This window comes from Protopterus annectens, chromosome 7.part0 (assembly GCF_019279795.1).
Source record: "Protopterus annectens isolate FY-2018-M chromosome 7.part0, PAN1.0, whole genome shotgun sequence".
Taxonomy (NCBI): domain Eukaryota; kingdom Metazoa; phylum Chordata; order Ceratodontiformes; family Protopteridae; genus Protopterus; species Protopterus annectens.
In genome coordinates this window covers 1,176,758,903-1,176,782,477 of record NC_056739.1, presented here as the reverse complement: position 1 = coordinate 1,176,782,477, position 23,575 = coordinate 1,176,758,903, and positions in this window count along the sequence as shown.

Genomic DNA, 23,575 nt, shown 5'->3' with positions numbered 1-23,575 from the left:
TAGTAAAATGGCATCCTAGTTATCTCTTTTAGATTTCTCTCAGTAGCCATGTGAAAAGCTAGTAAGCCTAAACTAGCAGAGGTTTCTGTTGTCCATTAAGATCAGCCTGCAGATCGTTCAGCTCACCTTTTTGCTCCTTCTGTCAAAATCCCTCCAGAGTCTGACATGGAGCAGCTTTCAGGCACATCCCACTCGACCAATCAAATGGCCAGTAAGACCAAGAAAGGGTAATCCTGGCTAGTGATCTCTGAGAGAATTGATAGCATACAGAAGATATCTGCTTGAGGAGATGTCCTGCGTATGCTTATAGAGGTACATCAGGAGTCTGCTCCTCCCTCACCTTTTGTCTGCTGATATTCTGCAAAAATTCTAAAAACGAGAAAGCAAAAGACTGACCATACACCCCTTCCTGTTACTTCTCCATCTGATCCACTACAGGAGTGGTATAACTTTTCTAAGGGGCTCATCAGATCCCTTTTGCCTCTGAAATCTCACCATTTTTTTTTCCACTCCTTCTTCTACTCTCTAGAAAAGAAGGAGGTATACTTCTTTGGAAGACAAGGAGTCTTTAGATTCAGATGTGGAATATTTAGCTAACTCTTTCCAGATATAATTCCCTACCAAATTTCAGTCAGAGGATGAGGACACGCTCTCCTAACTCTCCATTAAAGAATTACCTTTTGTTGACACTTTTTTTAAAATAATGCAGCACTTTCACCGAGAAAGTAAACAGATTTCTGAAGTACAAAACAGATAGGATGATTAAACATGGATGATGCTTTACAGATCACATTTTTCTCTGAATCTTTGACCCCAGAGTCACATCCACCAGCACCGCCTCCCCCAAAAAAAAACTGATAGATTTTATAAAGTATGAACAAAAACAAGGGACCAACTCAACAGTTAACCTTCACTGCACAAACAACAGCAATATCCACAAAAAAAAGCTCAGTGAAGGAAACACGCGACCAAATAAAAAAACACATATAAAAAAAAAACAGTTTAGCTCAAAAAGCTTTCAGACAATGTCCTTCTTCAGTGTGTAGCAAACAATTAGAAAACACCATTTTATATACATCAGTATTAATTAATTAATATCACATGACACAGCTTCAATAAGAATACCCTAAAAGGTATATTACTACCTTTAAGAAAACTTAAAATGCCTACAACATAAGAAAGTTTTCAAATACATTATGCAAACACATACATGAAAAAAACACACACACATATAAAGTAATACATCTTCAAATTTGTTCTTTTTTGTGGAGGTTTTACAAAGTCCTGATTTACATAAATATTTGTACAGAAATCCTACATTGGACTCTGATGTGATTTCGATTGAATTAGACAAAGCCTGTGATGTCTTTGCATCTACAAATGCCTTAAGTAGGCTATGGATTGGTACAAAACAAAAATGGACAAGTCTGCAACTCTTTATTTCTGTGCCATAAATTATCAGTCCCACATGACCAGGTATCTCTTGTCTATTACTGGTAAAATGAACAAAAAAGTAATTTCTAATATTCCTAAATCAAGACAATCAATAAAGTATGGATTTAATGCTGCTGATGCATCTTCAAAGGCAGCAGCTGCTGGTTCTGTTTTAAGGAGGTACTCTTGGCTTTGTTTACAATCCTTACAAAACCACTCGCAATGTGAAACATATGTTAGAAAAGGGTGTTTTCAGTAATAAGGACAGTGAAAGAATTATAAGAAAGACGCAAATGCGGTTGTTGCAATCTATGTTCTAACACCTTTCAGAACTGTATTAGAGAACCCAAATGGTAATATTATCAAACCTTTGGGTGGAAATTGTAACAGCAAACATTTGGTCTATATAGCTATCAGGTCTAATTGTCCTAGTTTTTTTATAGGGAAAACAGATAGGACTGTACACAAGTGAATTTAAGAATTTCGCTATGATATTTCTAAGAAAAAATGTCAATAATGCACTTTATAAACATTTTGTAGCATGTAATAATTTTACGAAATTTAAATTTGCCATTTTAGAGATGATTGCACCTGACTCCAAGGGAGGAACTTGGAAAAATAGATTAAAGTATAGGAAGCTATTTTGGGAACTTAGGTTAAATGCCCCCCCCCCCCATTAAATGAACATTTCTGTTGTTCCCATTCTTAAGTTATGAGCAGCTAAATGGTGAAAGAAAGCACAATTGTGTAAAATCTTACCATAACAGTAGATGTCCTTGCCTTCACCGCTGCAGTATTCCTTACAAATGGGATTCCCTGCTATTAAGCCCACTGACCAGCCAGTTTACCAAAGTCTACCATTGCTTTAAGGTATGCCGAATGAAACCTACACACTCCTTGCATAGTGTAGGGCATAAAGGTGACGTTCAGGTGTACCATCCTCAGAATTGATTGCCCCAGTAGGAAGAGCAGTCCAAGGAAAAGCAAGGAGAACCTGGACATCCAGGAAGGAACAAAGACTAGGGAGATGGAAGGAGGAAGTGAATACTGCAGCGGTGAAGGCAAGGACATCTACCATTATGGTAAGATTTTACACAGCTGTACCATGCCCTTACATTCACTGCTGCAGTATTCCTTATAAATGGGAGAGTGCCAAAGCTCAAGAAGAAATTTGGGAGGAGGAAGCAGCAGCAGAACCCTCTAAGAAGCCATGAAGAATGGCAGCAGCAAAACCAGCTCTAGCTCTGGAGATACCATCCAACTGGTACTTTTTGGTGAAGGTATGCAGAGAACTCCAGGTAGCAGCTTCATGAATAGAAGGAGTATCTAAGCCTCTGAAAAAAGCACCAGAAGAAGCCACAGATCTAGTAGAATGAGCCTTTACAGAAGAAGGAAGGTTCTCGCCATCAGAAGTGCAACAAAAGGAAATAGCCTTTGAAATCCAAGTGGAAATAGTTTGCTTGGAAACAGCCAAACCTAAAGACCTAGGATAAAAGGAAACAAACTGGTCAGATTTTCTGAAAGCTTTACTTTTAACCAAATAAAATCTGAGCTGTCTATGCACATCTAAGGTATACAGCACCCTCTCACTGTCAGACTGCGGAGAGGGGAAAAAAGTAGGCAAATTAATAAGACTGATTAAGCGACAACTCATTAACTACCTTGGGCATAAAAGAAGGATTAGTATGCAAGGACACCCTGTCCTCATGAAGTATCAAAAAAGGGTGGACAAGCCATAAGGGCTTGCAACTCAGACACCCATCTGGCAGAAGTAAGAGCTAACAAAAGAACTGTCTTCCGTAGCCTCAAATCTAGAAGCTAACGGGGGAGTTAAAGGCAGACAAGCAGAAAGAGCTGATAAGTGGGCCTTAATAGAAGAACAGGTCAAACCAGTACTGAGCAACTCACACAAATAAGAGAGAAGCAAAGGAACATCCACAGAAAGTGGGTCCAGGTCACCAGAAAGACACCAAATAGAAAACCTCTTCCATTTAGACAAGTAGGATTTCCTAGTAGTAGGTTTCCTGGCCTCCTACAGGACCTGCAGCACATCCAAAGAAAAAAGGCATCTATGAGGGATCAAAACCCTATCACTCACAGTGTCAGATAAAGCATGGACAGGTGGGGATGGATGAGAGACTCCTTGTCTTGTGTGAGGAGATCCACCTTGCGAGGTAACTTGTGATGATTGCCCTTGGCTAGATGCAGAAGTAGAGGGAATCAGTGCTGTCATGGCCAAAAGGGAGTCACCAACAAGATTTTGGGAGCATCCTGCTGAATCTTGAACAGGACTCTCGGAATGAGAGGAAGGGGAGAGAATGCATAAAGAAACATCCCCTTCCAAGAAAATGAGAGGGTGTCCACCTTCCATACCAGAGGACCTGGGACTCTGGCACAAAACAAAGAAGTTGTCTGTTCAGAGGGGAAGCAAAGAGATCTACTTGAGGAGTACCCTACTGGTGAACAATGTCCAGAAACACATCCCTGTGAAGCATCCATTCGTGGAACTGAGTGAAAGACCTGCTCAGATTGCCTGCCACAACATTCTGATCTGAAGGAATATAAACTGCGTGGAGTCACTTGATATTGGATAGCCAGATCCCATACCAGAAGTGCCAGCCGGCAAAGACAGTAAGATCTTGTACCCCTATTTGTTGCTATACCACATGACTGTAGTATTGTCTGTGAATACCTTGAGAGGCCCTGGAAAGAACAGATGAAAGGATAGAAGAGCCAGCAGAAGAGCCCTCATCTCTTTGATGTTGATGTGCTCCTTCTGCTGACAAGGTGACCATACTCCCTGAACCCTCAGGGAGCCAAACGTTGCTCACCATCCCACATCTGAAACATCTATGCACAGATCCTGAGAGGGAAGAAGAGGTTGAAAGGGAGCCCTGGATTCAGAGACAACTGCTGAATCCACCATAGAAGTTCTTTCTTAAGACACAGGAGAAGAGGAACAGGAAAGCCTAGAAGATGCACATGCTGAAGCCACACTGACTTCAGAAACCACTGGAACTTCCTCATGTTAAGTTTGGCCAAAGGGAGCATTGGAATGGTGGAAGCTATGAACCCCAGAGCTCTCAGAAACTCCCTGGCTGTAATGGAGGCCAGGGGAAGAAGAGTTTGAAAGAAAGAAATGAGAGTTAAGGCCCTTGGAGGAGGCAGGGATGCCGGCACTGGCACCATTTGAGTCTGGCAACCCAGAAAGACATGATCCTGAGAAGGAGTCAGGGAAGACTTTTTGAAGCTTATAGTGAACCCCAGGCCCTGAAGAAGAGAAATGGTAAAATGAAGGTTTTGCAAAAGGACCTCTGGAGAAGATGCCTGAATCAGCAGATTGTCCAAGTAAGGAAAGATTTGGATCCCTTGAAGCCTGCAAAAGGCAGTCACAGCAGCGAGACATTAGGTGAATACCCTTGGGGTAGTAGAAAGGCCAAAGTGCAAAGCACAGAACTGAAAATGCCAGGAAGCAACAGAGAAATACGAAAATCTCCTGAAAAGTAGATGGATTGGAATATGGAGATAAGCATCCTTGAGGTCAAGAGACACCAGAAAGGCCTGAGGGAGCAAGAGAGGAAAAAGAGACTGAAGGGACAACATCCGAAAGGAAGGCACCTTCAGAAAAGTGGTAGATGAGAGAGGTCTAGAATAGATCTCCAAGTATCTTCTTTTCTGGGCACTAGAAACATTCTTGAATAAAACCTTTTTCCCTTTGGGATACAGGCACCTCTTGAACAGTACCCTGAGACAAGAGTTCTTGAAGAACCTCTGGGAAAAAAGGAAGTTGTTCCCAAGGAGGCTGAGGAATACCCATAAAAGTAGGGTGGGAAATCCAGACCAGGAAGTGCCCCTACCAAATGACTGACAGAACCCTAGAATCCTGGATGATTCAGAGCCAAACAGAAAGAGGAATGTGGCTTGGAACAGGTGGATAGTTAGACAGCACTTGGGCTGTCAGGAAAGAAAGGCTTAAGAATCCCTGCAGTCTGAGTGGCCTTAGCAGGAGGAGTCCGTTTACTACCCTTTTTACTTTTAGAAGGAGGATGAGATTGCCTACGAACAAATGCTGGCTTAGAAGGGTAGTTTTGCTGAACTTTAGGCACAGGAGAAACAAAGACATGCTTAGGCTCCTGTTAAGCCTTCACCTTGTCCTGAAGAGACTTAAATAAACCAGCAGCTGCTTCACCAAGCAAAGGTTTACTATCCAGAGGAGCATCCATCCACTTAGCCTTAATATCATTGGGGAAAGGTTGAAGTCTAAGCCAAGAATATCTCCTCAGACCTGAACCAAAAGCAGCAGCCCTAGAAGAGGCATCGGCTGCATCATAACTACATTTGATAGAATGACGAACTACCTGAGAGGAAGTCCCAAGCAAGGAAAGTGCAGAAGATTTACTCTCAAGAGTCTGGAAGATCAGAAAGAAGGTTACAAGCCTGCGAAAGAAGAACCAAGACATACATAGAGATATGGGTCTGATAATTATTAGCCCTAAAAGCTAGGGCAGCCGAAGTATAAACCTTCTTACCCAGCCTATCCATGGTTCTACTGTCCTTGTCAGAAGGCAGTAACTTGGATAAAGGAAGCAATTGAAATGGCTTATCGGAGGCTACAGACACCACAGGGGTCAGCAGCAGGACATTTAAACAAAAAGGAACAATCCGCAGGCACTCTGTGAACCTATCAGACTTCACTTCTTGGGAGCAGGGGGCAGAGAATCTGGCACTTTAGAGGCATTGGAAAAAACATCCAGTAAAACAGGCAAGACAGGAGGAATGGTCACAGGATTAGGAGATTCCATTTGCAATAACTCATAGTACCTCTTATGGATATCCAAAACCTGGGCACAAACCCACTTAAAAAATTCCATCATCCTAGAGACTGTGATCCCAAAGGAAATTTCCTTAGAAGGATTATCTAGAGTATGAGAATCCTCCTCAGACACATAGTCTAAAGGAGAAGGTATCTGGGTAGAATAAGCAAGGGATTCATCATCAGACCCCACCTCAGAAGAATTCAATCTATGGGTCTTTTAGGGGAAGAAGACCAAGGAGGAGCAGGAACTGAAACCCCTTGAGGAGGTCTCAATGACAGTAAAGCATTAAATAACCCCTGAGTAAACGCTTGTCACTCACTTTATGGATCCCTAGGAGCAGAAGAAACATGATTAGTTTTCTGTTTCTTTTTTAAGGGGGCATCTGTCCTAGTAACTGGAGAAGGCCCTGACACAGGATGGCATTCCACAACTGTAGTAGGAACTTCTTCCCTAAAGAGAAACTGTGGAACCCCTCCAGACCCCTTGAAAACAATCAACCATGGTTCCCTCTGAATGCCTGAAACAGGCGCCTGCAAAGCCTCGTCAGATGTGCTGTCCACTAGATCCTCACTGACCTCCAAACCAGACATGGTAGAGAAATCTGACAACACAACCAGGTGAGTTTCTGGGTTCATAACAACCTCAGGAGAAACTCCCGGCAGAGGCTGGACAGGGGAAGATTCCCATCTTACCTTATGTACCTTCTTCTTCCCTGATGGCTGACCCTCGGGGGCAGGATGTTCCATCCATAGCATCTGCAGCAAGAAGCTTAAGATGCTGGTTCTCAAGATACAATGAAAGGGAAGAAAGCCTACTAAAAGAGTTTTGGGGACAAACGCCTGACAAATTGAACAAGATGTATGGTCGTGACCAGCATCTAGGCAAGAAAGACACTTATCATGGTGGTCTTTATGGGGAATCAGTCTCCCACACTGGCATTTACCCTTCCTGGATGTCATTAACTCCAAACAGCACAAAACAAATAGAAAAAGTAACCAAAAACCCAACTGGGTACTTATCTGCAACAGTGACAACTCCAGCAAACAGGAGAAATCACAGGAATGCCAACAAACAGAAAAACAATAAAAAAACGGATGGAGGTAACAGACCAACTGTTAAAACAGCATTCGGACTAGCAGCAAAGAAGTTCTGAAGATGGTATGCCTGAACGTCACCTTTATGCCCTACACTATGCAAGGAGTGTGTAGGTGACATTTAGAGTACCTTAAAGCAATGGTAGACTTTGGCAAACTGGCCAGCCGGCAGGATTCACGGCTGGGAATCCCATTTGTAATTAATACTGCAGCTGTAACTGTAAGGACATTTAACATTACTTGAGTAAACATTATGAATGTCAGTACAAACACTCATGCCAATAATACTGTTATACCTACCATGATTGTTTTACTTTGTATTGATTTTATCAGTTGACATCATGTTTTAATTTTAACCAGTTGATATGCTATTAATAAAATTGAATCAGATGCACTTTTTATTAGTATACTTTTAGTACTCTATTTTTCTAATTCTTTGTTTTTTTAATCAAAACTATTCCATCACCTGTTTATCAGATTTAGGCATACATTATATATATATATATATATATATATATATATATATATATATATATATATATATATATATATATATATATATTGTGTGTGTGTGTGTGTGTGTGTGTGTGTGTGTGTGCGCGTATGCATGCTTATCTTGCTAGAAGCTCCATTGTGCCTGACTGAGAGTGTTTCATAGACAATCTGGAATTACAGAGCTGACATAAGTATATTATTTGCACTTTACCTAACAGTTCAGAGTTTCTTATTTATTTGCTTAACAGTACTGCACTGTTTTTATTTATTTGCTGCACTGAATTATTTACTTTTCTGTCTCTGCATTTATATATTTGCTGACCTCTGGTGGAGTTGTTTTTCTCCCACCTTCCCAAGCAACTGCTGTTGTGTTCTTAAAGTTAGTGACTTTTGCTGTTGCCCGCCCCTACTATAAATTTGATCTGGGAAAGTCCTCCCAGTCCCATATCATTATACCTAATACAGAGATCATTTTGGAAGGCTAAACCACTTAATTCCTCAGCCTTGAATTATCTTCTGTTCCTCATCTCTTCCTTTCCACTTTACAAGCAAACAAGAAAAACAAAAAAAACCCACTTTATTCAGCTGCTTTTACTGTATTTGTGTTTCCTATTACGTCATCTTGCTTTTTCTGCTACTTGTTGCTGCTTGTTCTCTAAAGTGTTCAATTGCATCTTTTCTGTTGCATTTATTACTGCTTGTTTACAGCCTGTTTAAATTGTAAGTGTTTTTCTAAGCCTCTTAATTTTGGTTTAAGCACTTTGTCTTTAGGCCTACCCCTTAGCTCTCCCTGGCCTTTCACCCTCAGATTCTGACAAATATGGATGGACAGGTTCCTACAGTTTCTCCTACTAGTCTGGTTGATATGGACACCCTGAGACAGTGTAGCAACTGCCTCATGTAGACAGACAACCGTATACTACTACCATCTAGGAACACAATTTGTGAGAGATGCAATTACATTAGGAACCTAGAGTCTATGCTCTCTCCCTCACAAGCCAGTATATCTGGCACTGAAAAGGTTGTAAACACAATCACTACAATTCAAACACCATCCACACCTACTCAACACCCACCCACATATGTGGAGGTCTTCAACAAAAACATATCCAACAAAGGAGACCTCCGAGGCAAAAACACACGTGATCTCCACAGCCCTCCGCACCGCATACTATGCATAGTTCACACACCTGTGTCTCACAGCTACTAAGGCTTAACCATAAACCCAACATATTAGTCATAGGAGACTCCATTGTGAGACACACAGATGTGCCTCTCATCAGGCTGGATAAGGAGAAAGTCACGGTTAGTTGTCTGTCAGGGGCCAGAATCCACCATATCACATACATACTCAAGTCTCTCAACAACAGGTACTTTATGACTCTGTCATAGTCCATGTTGGCGTGAATGACTTGAGACGTACCTGCCTGGACTATATGAAGAGAGACATGTAAACACCACAGAAAACAAGCAAAAACTAATAATCCACCAAGAAGAGACAACACAGGAGTCACACCAATAATGGATTTAGCGCTTTCGTCTTTTAATAAAAAACTTCTTCAGCATCACAGTTAACACAAGAACTAACCCATTAAATACCCTCACAACCCTGCATATTACCATAATTACTTGCTGACATCACAATTGATTATACCCCTGTCAAGAATTAAAGGACAAATGCAAAATTCAATAAATCACAAATCTATATATATATATATATATATATATATATATATATATATATATATATATATATAAACAATGTATACATAACGTATCAGTGTAATAAAACATAAAATATATGTAATTATAAACATTTTTTTACAAATATCCCTCTGTCTTTAATCTGAGAATAGAACTCACAGAAACATTAGCAACAACAGAAACAAGAGAGACATGACTTAACTCACTGAATATGTATCCCAGACAGGTGTCTCTCTAGCCTTAAGCAGGATTCTGCCATCACCCAAAAAGATGCCTCAATACAAACAGAAAATGATTGACTGTAACAATTGGCTTAGTTTCTGGTGTTATTGCAGGGGGATCCAGTACCTGACAGCCTGGGAAGATGTGATCGACAGACCACAATGCTTTGCCAGAGATGGCCCGCATCTGTCTCACTTGGGGTTCAGGCTTCTGGCAAAGGCTCTTGCCTCCCACATAGTGCCTTTTTAATAAAAGTGATGAGGTTAAAACTACCAACATAAAAATTTCAGCAAACTGCAAATTAAAGGTAATACTGCTAAATGCTATGAGTCTAAACATGAACCTGCATTCATTCAAGCATTCTTAACCCTGGAAAATGCTGACAACTGTGCAGTGTGGTCAGTAAAGCCAAAGGATGTGGAATTTCAATATATATTAAAGATATACAAACCTCCAGGCTGGTCAATCAGTATGATGCACAGGAGACACTCCAGGTTCAGTTAACCAATGACAAAACCTTTATACAAATCATAGCTAGCTGCCAGCCCCCAACTCTGACTCAAGATGCCCAATCCACCTATCTGGACCACTTTCAATCTATCAAGATTCTACCCTTTACCCTGATCTTGCGTGACTTTAACTACCCAAACACAGACTGGAAGAACTACTCATGTCAGAACACAAATGCCCAGAGATTCCTCAATTTTGTAAATGCAAATGCTTTGGAACAGATAGTTGATACCCCCAAAAGAGGTGATAATATCTTGGACTACTTATTAACCATCATGATTAACCACTGCAGCACCCCTACAGTATCATCTTCCCTGGTAAGATTCGACCATAAAGCAGTCAGTTTCGAAGTCGCCATCTCCCCTGACCCCCCCTCTAGCTAGGGTCAAACAAAAAAACTTCTCCAAAGCTGATTACAGCCTCCTGAAGAATGGTATAAACAGCTTCACACCCCCCTCCCCCTCTCTAGCAACTGGCATCAGTATACAAAACTATACCAAAGCACTATACAAGCATTTATGTAGATGCATGGAATCAGGAAAACCCAACAGGACTAAATCATTCTCTGCAAGGAAGAGTTAACCTGTCTGGTGGACATCTGTAATAAATAAACTCTATAACAAAAGGAAAAAGTTGCTGTCCAGGACCAAGAAGGAGCAGGTGCCCAATTGGAAGCAATCTCTCCTTGGCCTGAACAAGCAAATAAGAGCACTAGTGAAATCCTTCAAAGCAAACTGAGTCCAAATTGGCCACATCTATTAGAGACAATCATAAGGCCTTCTTCACATATATCCACAATCTCAAAGGAAGCAGCCAGATCTGTTCAGAACTGGTGGTCAAGGGCACCACATATGCAAATGCTGTAGATATTGCAAACTTACTGGCTGATGGATTCAGTGAAAGCTTCACCCCTCTGTTCCCCCATCAGTAAATCAGGACATTCCCAGTACCTGCCCCCCTTCCCCTTATATCTAGGCAACAGGTCATCACTGCTCTCTCAGAGGCAAAAACCTACAGCCTCCGTGGGATCTGATAACATCCCAGGCTGCATCCTACATGAACAGCACCATTAGGTGCCCTATTCAACCAAAGCCTGAGTACTGGCTTCATCCCAGCTGAGTGGAGGACAGTCACTGTAATCCCTTTTCACAAAGGTGGAGCATCCACTGATCCAGGAAATTATAGACCCATCAGCCTAACTAGCCTGATCTGCAAGGCCATGGAATGGATTATCATGGACCTCATTAACAAGGACATTGGCAACCTCCAAACACTCGATCCCACACAGTTTGGTTTTGCCAAGGGGAGGGCATGTCTGTTAAATTTGGTCGAATTCTTTGAGACAGTCACCAAAGCCATGGACGAGGGGAAGACAGTGCACACCACCTACCTTGACTTCGCCAAAGCCTTCAACACTATTCCTCACTTGGGCATAATAGATAAACTCTCTCAAATAGGCATCAATCTATATGTTACCAGATGGGTAGCTAACTGGCTCACTGATAGAACCCACCTAGTCAAAATAGGGGAATCCACCTCAAACAATAGATCACAACAAGTGGCGTACCCCAGGGTTTGGTTTTGGGGTCTCTGTTATTTGGAATATACTTTTCTGAGGTGCAGGCCAAAACCAGTGGGCTATGGCTAACCAAGTTTGCAGATGACTGCAAGTTAGGCGCTGTCATCAGTTCCCCTAGTGATGTGGACATCCTCCAAGAGGGTCTCACTCAAACAAATGACTGGTACCATAAACATGGCTTCAAGCTGAATACCAAAAAATGCATCATCATCCCCTTTGGGGAGAGTAATGTCCCCACAAATTATCACATTAATAACAGTGTCCTAAGCATGCAATCAGTCATGAGGGATTTGGGCACCCAGGTTGATAGCAACCTGACTTTTGACCACCATGTTGCTTCCATTGTATGGAAAGCTTTCTACATGGCCCACCTCATAAGTAAGAGTATCTCATCCAGGGACAAGGAGGTCATAACATCCCTGTATTCTTCCCTTATAAGGCCCATTATTGAGTACAATGCCCCATTCGGCATGAACCTCACAAAGCACATGCAGCACCTGGAGAGACCACATAGGCTCCTCACCAGAGGAATCTAGGGCCTCAAAAATCTATCATATACACACATAGGCTAAAAGCCCTAACCCTCTACTCAGTTTCATAAAGACTCCTCAGAGGTGACCTCTGTCTGGCATGCAAGGTGATCTCGGACCCCACCTTGATGGGACTGCTACATATCTGCAAGTCAGGCTCCACTCCACTCGAGTAATCTATATGCGTGGCCTCAACCTAGTCAGTGACATCAATAGGACTTGTTGGTGGGACAGATGTGTGTTCCAGAGACTCCCCCATGTATGGAATAGACTCCAGCTCCACGTCAAGCAGAGTACCTCTTTATCCCTTTTTAAGCACAACCTGGATAACTGGAAACACATCCCTGGGATTCCACCCATGTCCCTTCTGGAGAGGGGCATTGGGTGCTGACTTGTCTAAACATGGGATAAACTCTTGGCTAGCCTTATAAGGGCCTCAGGGCCAGTAGTCTAGTAACTTCCTATGATCCTATGATTATATGTTTTCTGAAATTTTATAGTATATGTAATTAATTAATTAGGAGTTATGTACTTACTATGACTGGGGTATTTGTGTTGTCCAATTTCATTCTTCCTCATGACTGGGTCATAGGATCTGACATCGGATCTGATCTGGCCATTACAAAAGACTGATGCTTCAAATCTTGAGCTCTTCCCACTCCCATAATGCCCTGCATCACCCCTAACTCCTCAAATCAAGTTTATTCCCCAGGAAAGAAGAGAAGAAAGTATAGAAATGTAATTACAAACACAAAGATACCACCCATACTCTGGAGCTCAAATCAGTAGCCTGTGGACCTCTGAATCCTCCAGATACAGCTAGACTTTCTGGAAGGGGGTAGGTCGGGTGGAATGTGAGAAAGAATGAAATTGGACAATATAGATACCAAGTTATGGTAAGTACATGACTCCTAAATCTGATGCCCATTTCATTCTTCTGCATGACTGGGTCAGAGTCCCCAGCTACTAGATTTCCTGGGTGGCCCCTATGGAAGGATATGCTAGAGCACCACAGAGCCAAAGGCTGCTCTGTCTCTGGAGACTAAATCCAATTTGTAATGCAAGACAAAGGTATGTGCATTGGACCAAGTTGCCGCAGCACAAATTTCATCAGTAGAAGTTCTAGCTGAAAAGGCAGAGGAAGTGGCCATTCACCTGTTAGAATTATAAGCCTTTCAAGGCAAAAATGGTGGAAATGCTATTAGTGATCTGTTTCACTAGGGTTACTTTAGATACTGCCTGTCCTAGCTGATTGAGTGAAAAGGAAATAAGTAGCTGTTTAGATTTCCTATGTTCCTTTGCCCTGTGCAGACAGAAATGCAACTGTCTACGAACGTTGAGTAGGTGAAGCATATATTCACCCTTGTTGGAATAATTGGGAAAAAAGACTGGAAGATGAATGGACTGATCTGTTAGCCTCTGTGGTCACCTTAGGTATAAAGGAAGGGTTCATCCTCAGAAAAACTCTGTCCTTGAAAAAGGTAATATATGACGGTTTGGATGATAAGGCCTGAAGTTCCGACACCCTTTTGGCTGAAGTAGTGGCCACAAGAAAAATGGTTTTCCATGACAGAAATTTTGTGTCACAGGAGTCAACCAGTTCAAAGGGTCTCTGAGTGAGAACTTGTAGTATTAATGTCAGATCCCAAGTGAGTGATAACTTGTATTAATGTCAGATCCCAAGGAGGGGAAGGATCTTTAATCGGGAGTCTGAGAAGGAAAATCCCTTTCACTAAGGCTTTGCATAATCTGGATGCTGAAATGGAAGTTAGTGAATTAGAATCTTCTGTGACATGGAAATTAGCAATTGCTGCCAATTTTAACTTAATTGTAGAAAAACTTGCTCCATCCTGAAAAAGAGAACTCAGAAAGAGAAGAATAGACGAGATGGGAGGTGAAAAAAGGTCAATGTTCTGGTTCAATGCCCACATAGAAAATCTTTTCCATTTGCTATAGTACACCTTTTTTATAGAAGGTTTTTGAGAAGCAAGTATGATTTCCCAGACAGCGGAGGCCAGCCTGGACTTTTTAGAATCAATGGAAGTGGAGGAACCAAGAGGTTATTCTTAGGGATCTGAGGTTGGGAGGTTGGTGTTCTGATGGGTGAGAAATTAGATCTTATCTGGGATCCAGTATCCATGGTGGATATTTGGTGTGAGACAGCAGGAAGGGTAATGATACCTGATGAAGCCAGAAAGGAGCAATAAGGATTAGAATACTCTTTAACCTGCTGTCTTTCTGTAGAACTTTTGGAATCAAGGGAATTGGAGGGTAAGTGTACAGGAAACCTGGAGGTCAATCATGCATTAGAACATCCCTGGATGACTCCCCTCTTGGGGGTGTCAGAGCAAAGTACTTGCTGCATTTGGTGTTCACGGGAGATGCAAAAAGGTTGCAGCAAGGTTGGCCCCATTGGAGGAAGATTTGATTCGCTACTGATTGATTTTAGGGACCACTGTTTCCTAGAATGTTGCTCTCCCCGGGAATGTGCATTGCAATAAGAAACTGTTTCAAAGAGATCACCCATTCCCACATCCTCATGTCCTCCCTGCATAACGGGTATTAACGGGTTCCCTTCTGTTTGTTGATATACCAGACTACTGACGTTGTCTGTGTGAATTGCTATCCTTCCCACAAGTAGGCAGCCTTGGAAGGTTTGCAATGTCAGAAGGACTGCTCTCATCTCTATAATATTGATGTGCAATTTGGTCTCTGTTCAGAACCATGTGCCTTGGACCAATCTTCCTTCATAATGTCCCCCCACCCCAGCAAGGAAGCATCTGTGGTAACTGTGACCATTGGAGTGGGAAGAAAAAAGGGCCTGCCCAGATAAAAATTATCTGATAGCATCCAGCATTGAAGATGATGTCTGCAGATGGGAGTCAGCTTAATCAGGACATTTAATGGGTGATACAGAATGGACAACTGAATTGCTAGAGTCCACTGAGGTACTCACATAAAGGATCTTGCCTATGGCACCAGAAGTATGGCAGCCGACATGGAACCTAGAGTTCTTAGGATGAATCTTGCTGGAGGTGCGGGTGTAAGCAGTAAAACTTGGACCTGCTGTCTCAGGGATGACACACATTGTAACGATAAAGCTGCTAGCTGAGTGACTGTGTTAAGTTGCAGTCTTATGAACTCTATCCTTTGCACAGGTGTTAGTTTTGACTTCTCCAAATTTATTGTGATCCCCGGCTGACTGAAGGTGTGCAATAGGTACTGCATTACTTGGGCCTGTTGATGCTTCAATAGTGCAGTTAGGAGCCAGTTCTCAGTATGGAAACACCTATAATCCTTTCAGTCTCGGGTGAGCTGCCACTACAGACATACATTTGGTAAACACCTGGGGGGGTTGAATGCTCTGAATTGGTAATGATTGCTCCTGGCCAGAAGTGTAAGTGTCTCCTGAAGCATCTATCGATCTTTATATGCTAGTACATGTCCTGGAGATCTATACAGCACATCCAATCATCCTTGCAGACTAATGGCAGAATGGACTGAACCATCACCATGTGAAACTTTGACTTCATGACATACATATTTAGCTTGCTCAGGTCCAGTATTGGCCTTAAGTCCCTTGTCTTTTTTGGAACCAGAAAGAAGTGTGAATAAGTTCTGCATCCTTGTTGTTCAGCAGGGACCCGTTGGATGACTCTTTTGTCTACAAGTTTTTTAACTTCTTATATGGCGTGCAGCCTCTGACTGGGTGGAACATCGAGAAGATTCCTTTTGGGGGGGGGGCTGGAGGAAGGAAAAAAAGAAGGTAGTAGCCTCTGGAGATTATTTTTTAGCACCCAGATGTCATTTGTTAACTTTGTTCAGGTGTCTGGGTGCAATGAAAGCCTGCCACCAACTACCTCTAGAGTAGGACTGTCAGTCAGCACTTCAGGAGTGCTGGTAGGGCTTGTCAGAGAAAGGTTCTCTGAAGCCCTGATTTTGAGGACCCCCTTTGCCTCTAGGGTGGCATCTCCCATTCAAACCTCGTCTTCTGCCTCTGGACAAGGATCTTTGTGAGAACCCTGGAAAGAACCTTGAGACTTTCTGAACCACATTTTCTTCCCACTGCTCTGGTTCCTGGAAAAAGGCTTTGAGGGGAAGAAAACTTGATCCCTATAGCAGACAGGGTCTTTCCCTCTTGCTCACTGCAGGTAAGTGTTTCCTTAACCGATGGTCCAAACAAGGAAGAATCATCAAAAAGTTGCTTAGTAAAGGGTGCCTTGAAGGATTCCGTGAATCCACAAAGCCTCAACCAGGCATGTTTCCTGAGGGCTATGCCAGATCCAGCCACTCAAAAGGTTCCTTTTGCCACATTGGAGATCAACTTCATTGATGAATTAGACAAGGAAGCAAGAGTCAACAGTTGGGGAGAAACTTTGTTAAAGTCCCTCTCCGACATGGACTTAGTGAAGTGGTGAGCTCCTTGACCAAATCCCTCTGAAGGCACATGAAATGTGCCAGATAGTTCAGTGCTCTCAGCATAAAAGTAGCCGAGGCATAGATGAGCTTCCCATGCCTGTCCAATGCCTGATGCTCCTTGTTCAGGGGGTGAACAAAGGAGCTCTTTTCCACTAGCTCCTTCTTTGTGGCTGCTGACACTATGGTGACATCAACTGGAATGCCTTTGTTCCAATGGGGACAATCTGACAGGGAGCTTAGTAACTTGTCGGCAGGCTTGGGGATAGGCTGCATGGTGTCTGGCTCCTTCCAAGCCTGGTGGGAAACTAGGTCAATAAGTTCGTCTTCCAGTGGCGTCACCCAGGTCATAGATGGGCCTGCCACAGAAGCCTCTAGAAACACTGATTCCTCAGAATAAGGAGGTTGGGAAGACCAGGAAGAACATCCACCCTTTTGCTTGAGGATCTCTAGGATATCTCTGAAGGAGATATCATTGGGTGGTGATCGAGGGTTACTTATCTCTCATCGAAATTGGTGTCCTCTGTCAGAGACTCCAAAGGGAAGTTGATATGCTTCCTCTTGCATGTCCTTTTCCAATGCAAGTCCTCTGTGAGATAGTTGGCGGAGGACTCTGAAGAAGAGAGGCCCCCATGTAGAGGTGGGGGGACTGGAGGACCTCCTGGGCGGGCTTACCATGGGCAGGACGAATGGGGCCAAGGCTCAGACTGGATGAAAGTTGTATATGTTCCAGGGTGTAAGGAGATGCATCTCTAGGCCTAGAGAATGCCATGTCTGCTATCTGAAAAGCCGACAAACCCGGGGATCCTTCCCCCTCCCTCCTTGGAGCTGAAATAACCTGAGGAGAAATGGAAGACACCACCCCAGATTCATGGCCTTCAGACAACACTGAACTATTAAGAGCTGAAGTAGCTAGGGGTAGGGATGGGTCTGACCACATTGAAGCCGAAACCACCCCACAGAGACAGTCCTGACACCTCAGATCTGAGACCCACTCTGGTCCGAAAGCATCAGAGCTGAGCTGGTCTGGGACACTGCCAAAGTTGAAGAAAGTACTATTCTCAGCTGTGACAATATCTCTCTCAAGGAATCTGGATCCCGGGGTTCTGAATTGGGTGGCTGGATCAGAAGATGAGTGACTAACAAGAGTGACGGGGCTCTCATGGATCTGAGATGGAATGGAGATTGTAATAGCCCCATCTCTCAATCTGAGCCTTGAGTAAACTCCTTACCATCCTGTCCATCTCAGAACAGGAAAGTCTAGAGGATCTGGAAGATCTGGAGAAGGGGGCTTGCTGCGTCTTGGTGTATGGGTTAGAGATCTTTGATCTGAGGCCTTTAGATTTGAATAATATTTGATCAGAGATGGAGAACTCTGAATCAAAACTATCTTGGATGGATCCAATAGCCATTTCAGATCTGATCTTTGGATCTAAAGCAGGTCAGGTCCATGGGGAAGTCACATCAGGTGAGGAAGGTGTCGGATCTGAGGAACTGCTCTGATCCAAGGGAGGTCTGTTTTTTCTCTTATCCAATAAAGACTGATCTGATCATTTTTGTCTCTTTACCAGTCCAGAAGCAGATACCCCCAGGGAGGCTGGAGGGCATGCTTCTTGGACTATTTTGAAGCTCCTGGTTTGGCAGGGGTTTGTGCTCCAGATGAGGGCAGAAGCCCTTTCAAGATTAATTTGTTGCAGTGATCCACCAACGTGTGGAGGTTAAATCCCACACAAATGTCACAGTCCTGATCTAAATAAGAGGCACCTAAGCAAAAGACACACTTCTTGCAGACATCTGAATTTGGAACTTTGTGCCCACAAGAGGTGCATCTCTTAAAGCCATTGGGTTTGTCTGCCATTGGCCCAATTGTACCACACACACACACACACACACACACACACACACACACACACACACACACACACACACACACACACACACGCACACACACAGGCAAAACAGTAAAAGAGAGGAGCCACACACACTCACCACTATAAACCCCTACTGACCAACAGCAACAACAAACAAAAAGCAACAATAACTAACTCAAAAATACAGGGAAAGATTTTTTTTTTATTCTAGAACAGAGAAGAAAAGGAACGTAGGCCAACGGCCATATGAGAGAGAAGGAACTTAGAGATGGAAAGGAACAACCCTAATGCTTAACAAAAGGTCTAAATGCAGGGAGGGGAGGTAGAGATATATTTAGGAAAATGCTTTAAAAGTGAAAGCAGAAGAAATTTGAAGGAAGAATTGAAATCTACAAACTTATCTGAGAAAACGCTCAAGACCAGTCATAATCTCATCTATCCAGGAAACAAGATCTGAGGAGTTAGGGGAGATGCACAGCATTATGAGAGTGGGATGAGCTCGAGACTTGAAGCATCACTCTTTTGGAATGGCCAGATTGGATCTGATGTCAGATCCTATGATCCAGTCGTGAGGAAGAAAGAAATGGACAACATCGATTTAACACTCATGTTTAAGCAGTATGAGTTTTTGCAACTGTTGATTTTTACATTAATTGGTTATGTTTTATCCATTTGCAATTTTTCAATTACACTGAATGAATTGTGTACGATTTTGCAGCCTTAAGGATGTAATTTTAAATACAAAGTTGTAAAAAGAAAGTACCTATGAATTCATTGTTTCTGATGAAGCTCTTTTATGTTAAAATTGGACAAAACAGCTTGAGGGACAGTGCAGTGGTGTAGTGTTGTCACCTCACAACAAGAAGTTCTCCAGTATAGTTCTCAGCTGGGGTGCCTTCTGTGCGGAGGTTGCATGTCCTCCCTGCATTTGCATGGGTTTCCTTCGTGTGCTCCGGTTTCCTCACACATTACAAAGACATGCATCTGGGGCGTTTCTCCCTGGGCCTCTGCTGAAAATTGGCTTCATTCCAAGTCGGACTTTCCTGGTTAACAAATGTTTAATAAATAAATAAAAATAAATAAATAAATAATGCTTTGTCAATTTTATTTAATAAGTGTATGTGTGGACATAACTAGTCATCATGATCTTCCATGAGGATTTTCCTTCAGCAAGCAGTGGGTTTGGTTACCCTCCAACCTTCTAACCTTCCTATCAGTCTTTATGTTTATCATGTTGTTATCCTTTGATCCAGTGCATCACATTGAGCTATTTAAGCCTAACTTCAATCTGACTTCTTTAATTCTTGGCTTAACAGCAATAAACTACTTCCAAGCTCCTCAAAAACAAAAAGTATGCCATATGAAACCTTACAAAAGCTGAAAATAAACCCTAAAAGTCTCAACATTGCAGATCTCATTGGTGCCGCATCCCCAACAGAAACAACCGCATCCTTTAAATACCAAGGTTTATGGCTGGATCAGTCACTTAATTTCCATAACCATACTGAAAACACCAGGAAAAGTATAATTTCCTTCATATTCTGGTCCTGGAAAACATCTCCCTTTCTCTCCAGAGCAATAAAAGCTGCAATAGACAAACGAGTCATCCTAGCTCACTTTGAATATGGGCTCCCCATCATAGCCATAGCTTTTAAAAAACTCATCCACTCTACAATCTACTGAAAATAAAATCTGCTAATTCATTTCCATCTCCCTCAAAGAATACCACTGCACCACTCTCTCCAAAGCCAGATGGCTCGTAGTCACCTACAGAACTGAGATACTCCTTGGGTGTCTTCTTTTTAAACTGCTCCAGCCAGGTGCCTTTCTGCCTCTTGCTACCAAACTCCATAATAAATCTAACCCCTATATCTGCAAATTCTCCCAGTTGACTTTGTCACTCCAGAACCCCCTAACTAAACTGCACTGTCCTGACCACTCCTTCTACATTCTTGCACCCAAATTTTAGCAATCCCTCCCCCTCACCTAAAAGAATTTTCATATTTCCCCACTTTCAGAGCAAAACTCAAAAGATACCTCCATCAATAATCTTTCTACAAGTATTTTCCCAATGGAAACATCACCTAACTACTCCCTCACCTACATTACCTCTACTTCCACACTCTGCGCTCAACTGCTGCTTACTTCCCATATTTACTACTAAAATGAATCCACATTTGTTTTTTTCCTCTGTTAATAATATTTGGTAATTGTTTAATTGTCTGCTGGACTCTGTACCTTATATGATTACTGTATGTTTACAAAATCAATTCTATTTTATTTTTTGAGAATTTCTTCACATGGGATGTGCCTTTAAATGGTCTACTGTGCTCACAGCAAACACACATAAATAAATGATCATGTAGTCCCTTTCCTGATCCCTGGTCCTCAATAGAAAGTCTCCTTGGATGCTTCAGACCTGGCCTGTAGAACTTTTTTAGTAGGAATGAAAGTCCAAGAAATATAGTCAAGGCAAGATAGGTGCAAACACATAAATAACAAATGAAAGACCTAAGACTGCCAAGATGGCCAGACACTGATCAACAGCTTAACTTCAGCTCTTTCAGTGTGAAAACAGAAACACAGAAGAGAAAGCCAATGGACTTATATTTCTGGGTAAATTCCAGTAACTGGCTAGTAGGTGCACTGCCTGGATGCCAGGAAAAAAGAATGACAGAGGACTTGAAAGAAAATCAGATACAAAAGGTGAGGAAAGAACACTGACTGGAAAAAGTACTACAGCTGTAAAACAAAAAGCAGTGCAAGCTCCAAACATGACTTCCAGTAACCTAGAGGAAAATATAAGACAATTGCACACAGACCTAATTAAACAAAACACTGATAAAGTATATCAACTCAAACAACAATAGGCTGGAAAAAAATGGAAGAAGCTTTAAACAGATATTCAGATGATGTGATAAAACTGCAAAAATCAGAGGTTGAAATGAAGAAAAGGCTGGCTGAATATGAGACTACTCAAGAATAGATGTTTCAAAAAATAATAGAATTAGAGGGCAGAGCACATGGGGAAAACCTGAAATTTTCTTCTGTACCAGAGAAGATGGAAAGAGCAGACTGTATTAATTTTGAGAAAGTACAAGTGAGCAATTGGACTGGTATTCCAAAGTAGGAGTTGTTAATTGAAAGGGCACATCATGTGTATGCTCCAAACCTGGCCATGAGAAAGCAACCTAGACCTTTAATAGTAAAGATGCAATCCTACAGCAGAAGGAATTGATTCTGACAAAAGTTAGCAGAAGGACAAAGTACTAAAAGTGGGAGACAGCAGAGTGTTTGTGGAGAATGATCACTCACTGTACACTAGGCAGAAGAGGAGTAATTTTTTTCCACCCTTCAGGCAATATCGAGAAGCAGGCATGAGATTCAACTGTTAAACTGGGCTATCATCAAAATATTCTTTCCTGGAGGGACAAAATAATTTTTTGATGCAGTACACGCTAAGGAGGAAATACAAAAGTTTGTTCAACAAAAAGTGAGCTGTGAAATAGAAGGAGATTCTGCTTCTTGTTCTTCTGCTAATAAAGACCACAGAGAAACTGTGCCAGTGAAACCCTTTCCAATGTTTCAGTGGAAGATGCTTGAGAAAAGCAAAAAAGCGCAAGAGTTGACTAGACAAATCGAGATTACATTGGAAATGAAGCAGAAGCAGGATTTGGCAGATGGTGATGAATAGGAATAAAGCCAGTAATTTGAAAATTGACAAATGTGGGATTACAAAGCAATAATTATATTTGTGAAACATGAAAGAACAAGGAAATCTGGAAATATTAGACATTTCTGACTTTGTTAAACTTGTAGGGGGCACTAAAGCATATGCCGTACTTCATGTCATTAACATTCAGGAAAATACTTAGGAAATGGGAAGAGGAGGGATAAAGTTAACTGTAAGTAAAACAATTTTTTTTCTTAAAAGTAATATTTTTATAGAAAATGATTTTCTTTACATGCTATAAGTAAAGTTTTCTCAGTTATTTGTATAGTAGAGATACTAATGTAAACAGGTGATCCTGTGTTTTTTCCCTCCCTTCTTCTCTCTTTCTCCTTTTTCAGTTTTAAGAAATGTAGGGACTGCAGTGTAAAAAAAAAAAAGAAGAAGAAGAAAAGTCTGGCCAAAAAAGCATGACAAAAGAAAAAATTGATCTCATTTTTGTATAGCAGAATGACTGGATTAAGGCCCTTAGCTTGATCTAGTAATACATTTTAAGAGAAAGCAAGTAAATGATAAAGAACACTAAATATTATAAACCTTTTTTGTTTCAAGCAAATAAATATAAGGAAGCAGCAACTTCATATCTGGTCTTCCTGTCTCCATGGAGACAATCTGATAAAGTGAAATGGCTAAGAGATCATGTTTTCTGGAAGCATTCACATGTTTTCCTGTCTGGGAGAGTTATAAAGATAAGACAAAATCAGACAGCACTTAGTAGAACCAGAGGCTTTACTATGCAACTTAGCATAGATAACATTTCTTTTTGGTTAACTCAAGTCTATGAGTTTGGGACATGTTCCTATTAGGAGGGTAAAACTTCAATATTTGAAGATGTACATAGTTTTGTGTGTTAGTATTATGTTAATAGATCTAAGGGAGGTTGGGTGTGTTTTTATTTGTTTGTTTGAAGGCTTTCAGTAAAACAAAAAGTTTTGTAAGATGTGACATAGGCTCGACTGTATATGACAGGCAACAACTGTATAAAAGATCAACCTGCCAAATATTATATGCATGTAACACAAAAGCTGGAACTAGGCACTTAATAAAAAAACTGCTACACATAAATGGTGTAAATAACTTTTTAACACAATGATGCTTTCTGAAATGTCTTTAAATGTCAGTGGTCTCACAGAGAAATACAAAAAAGAAAGAATAGTGAACTATATTAAAAAT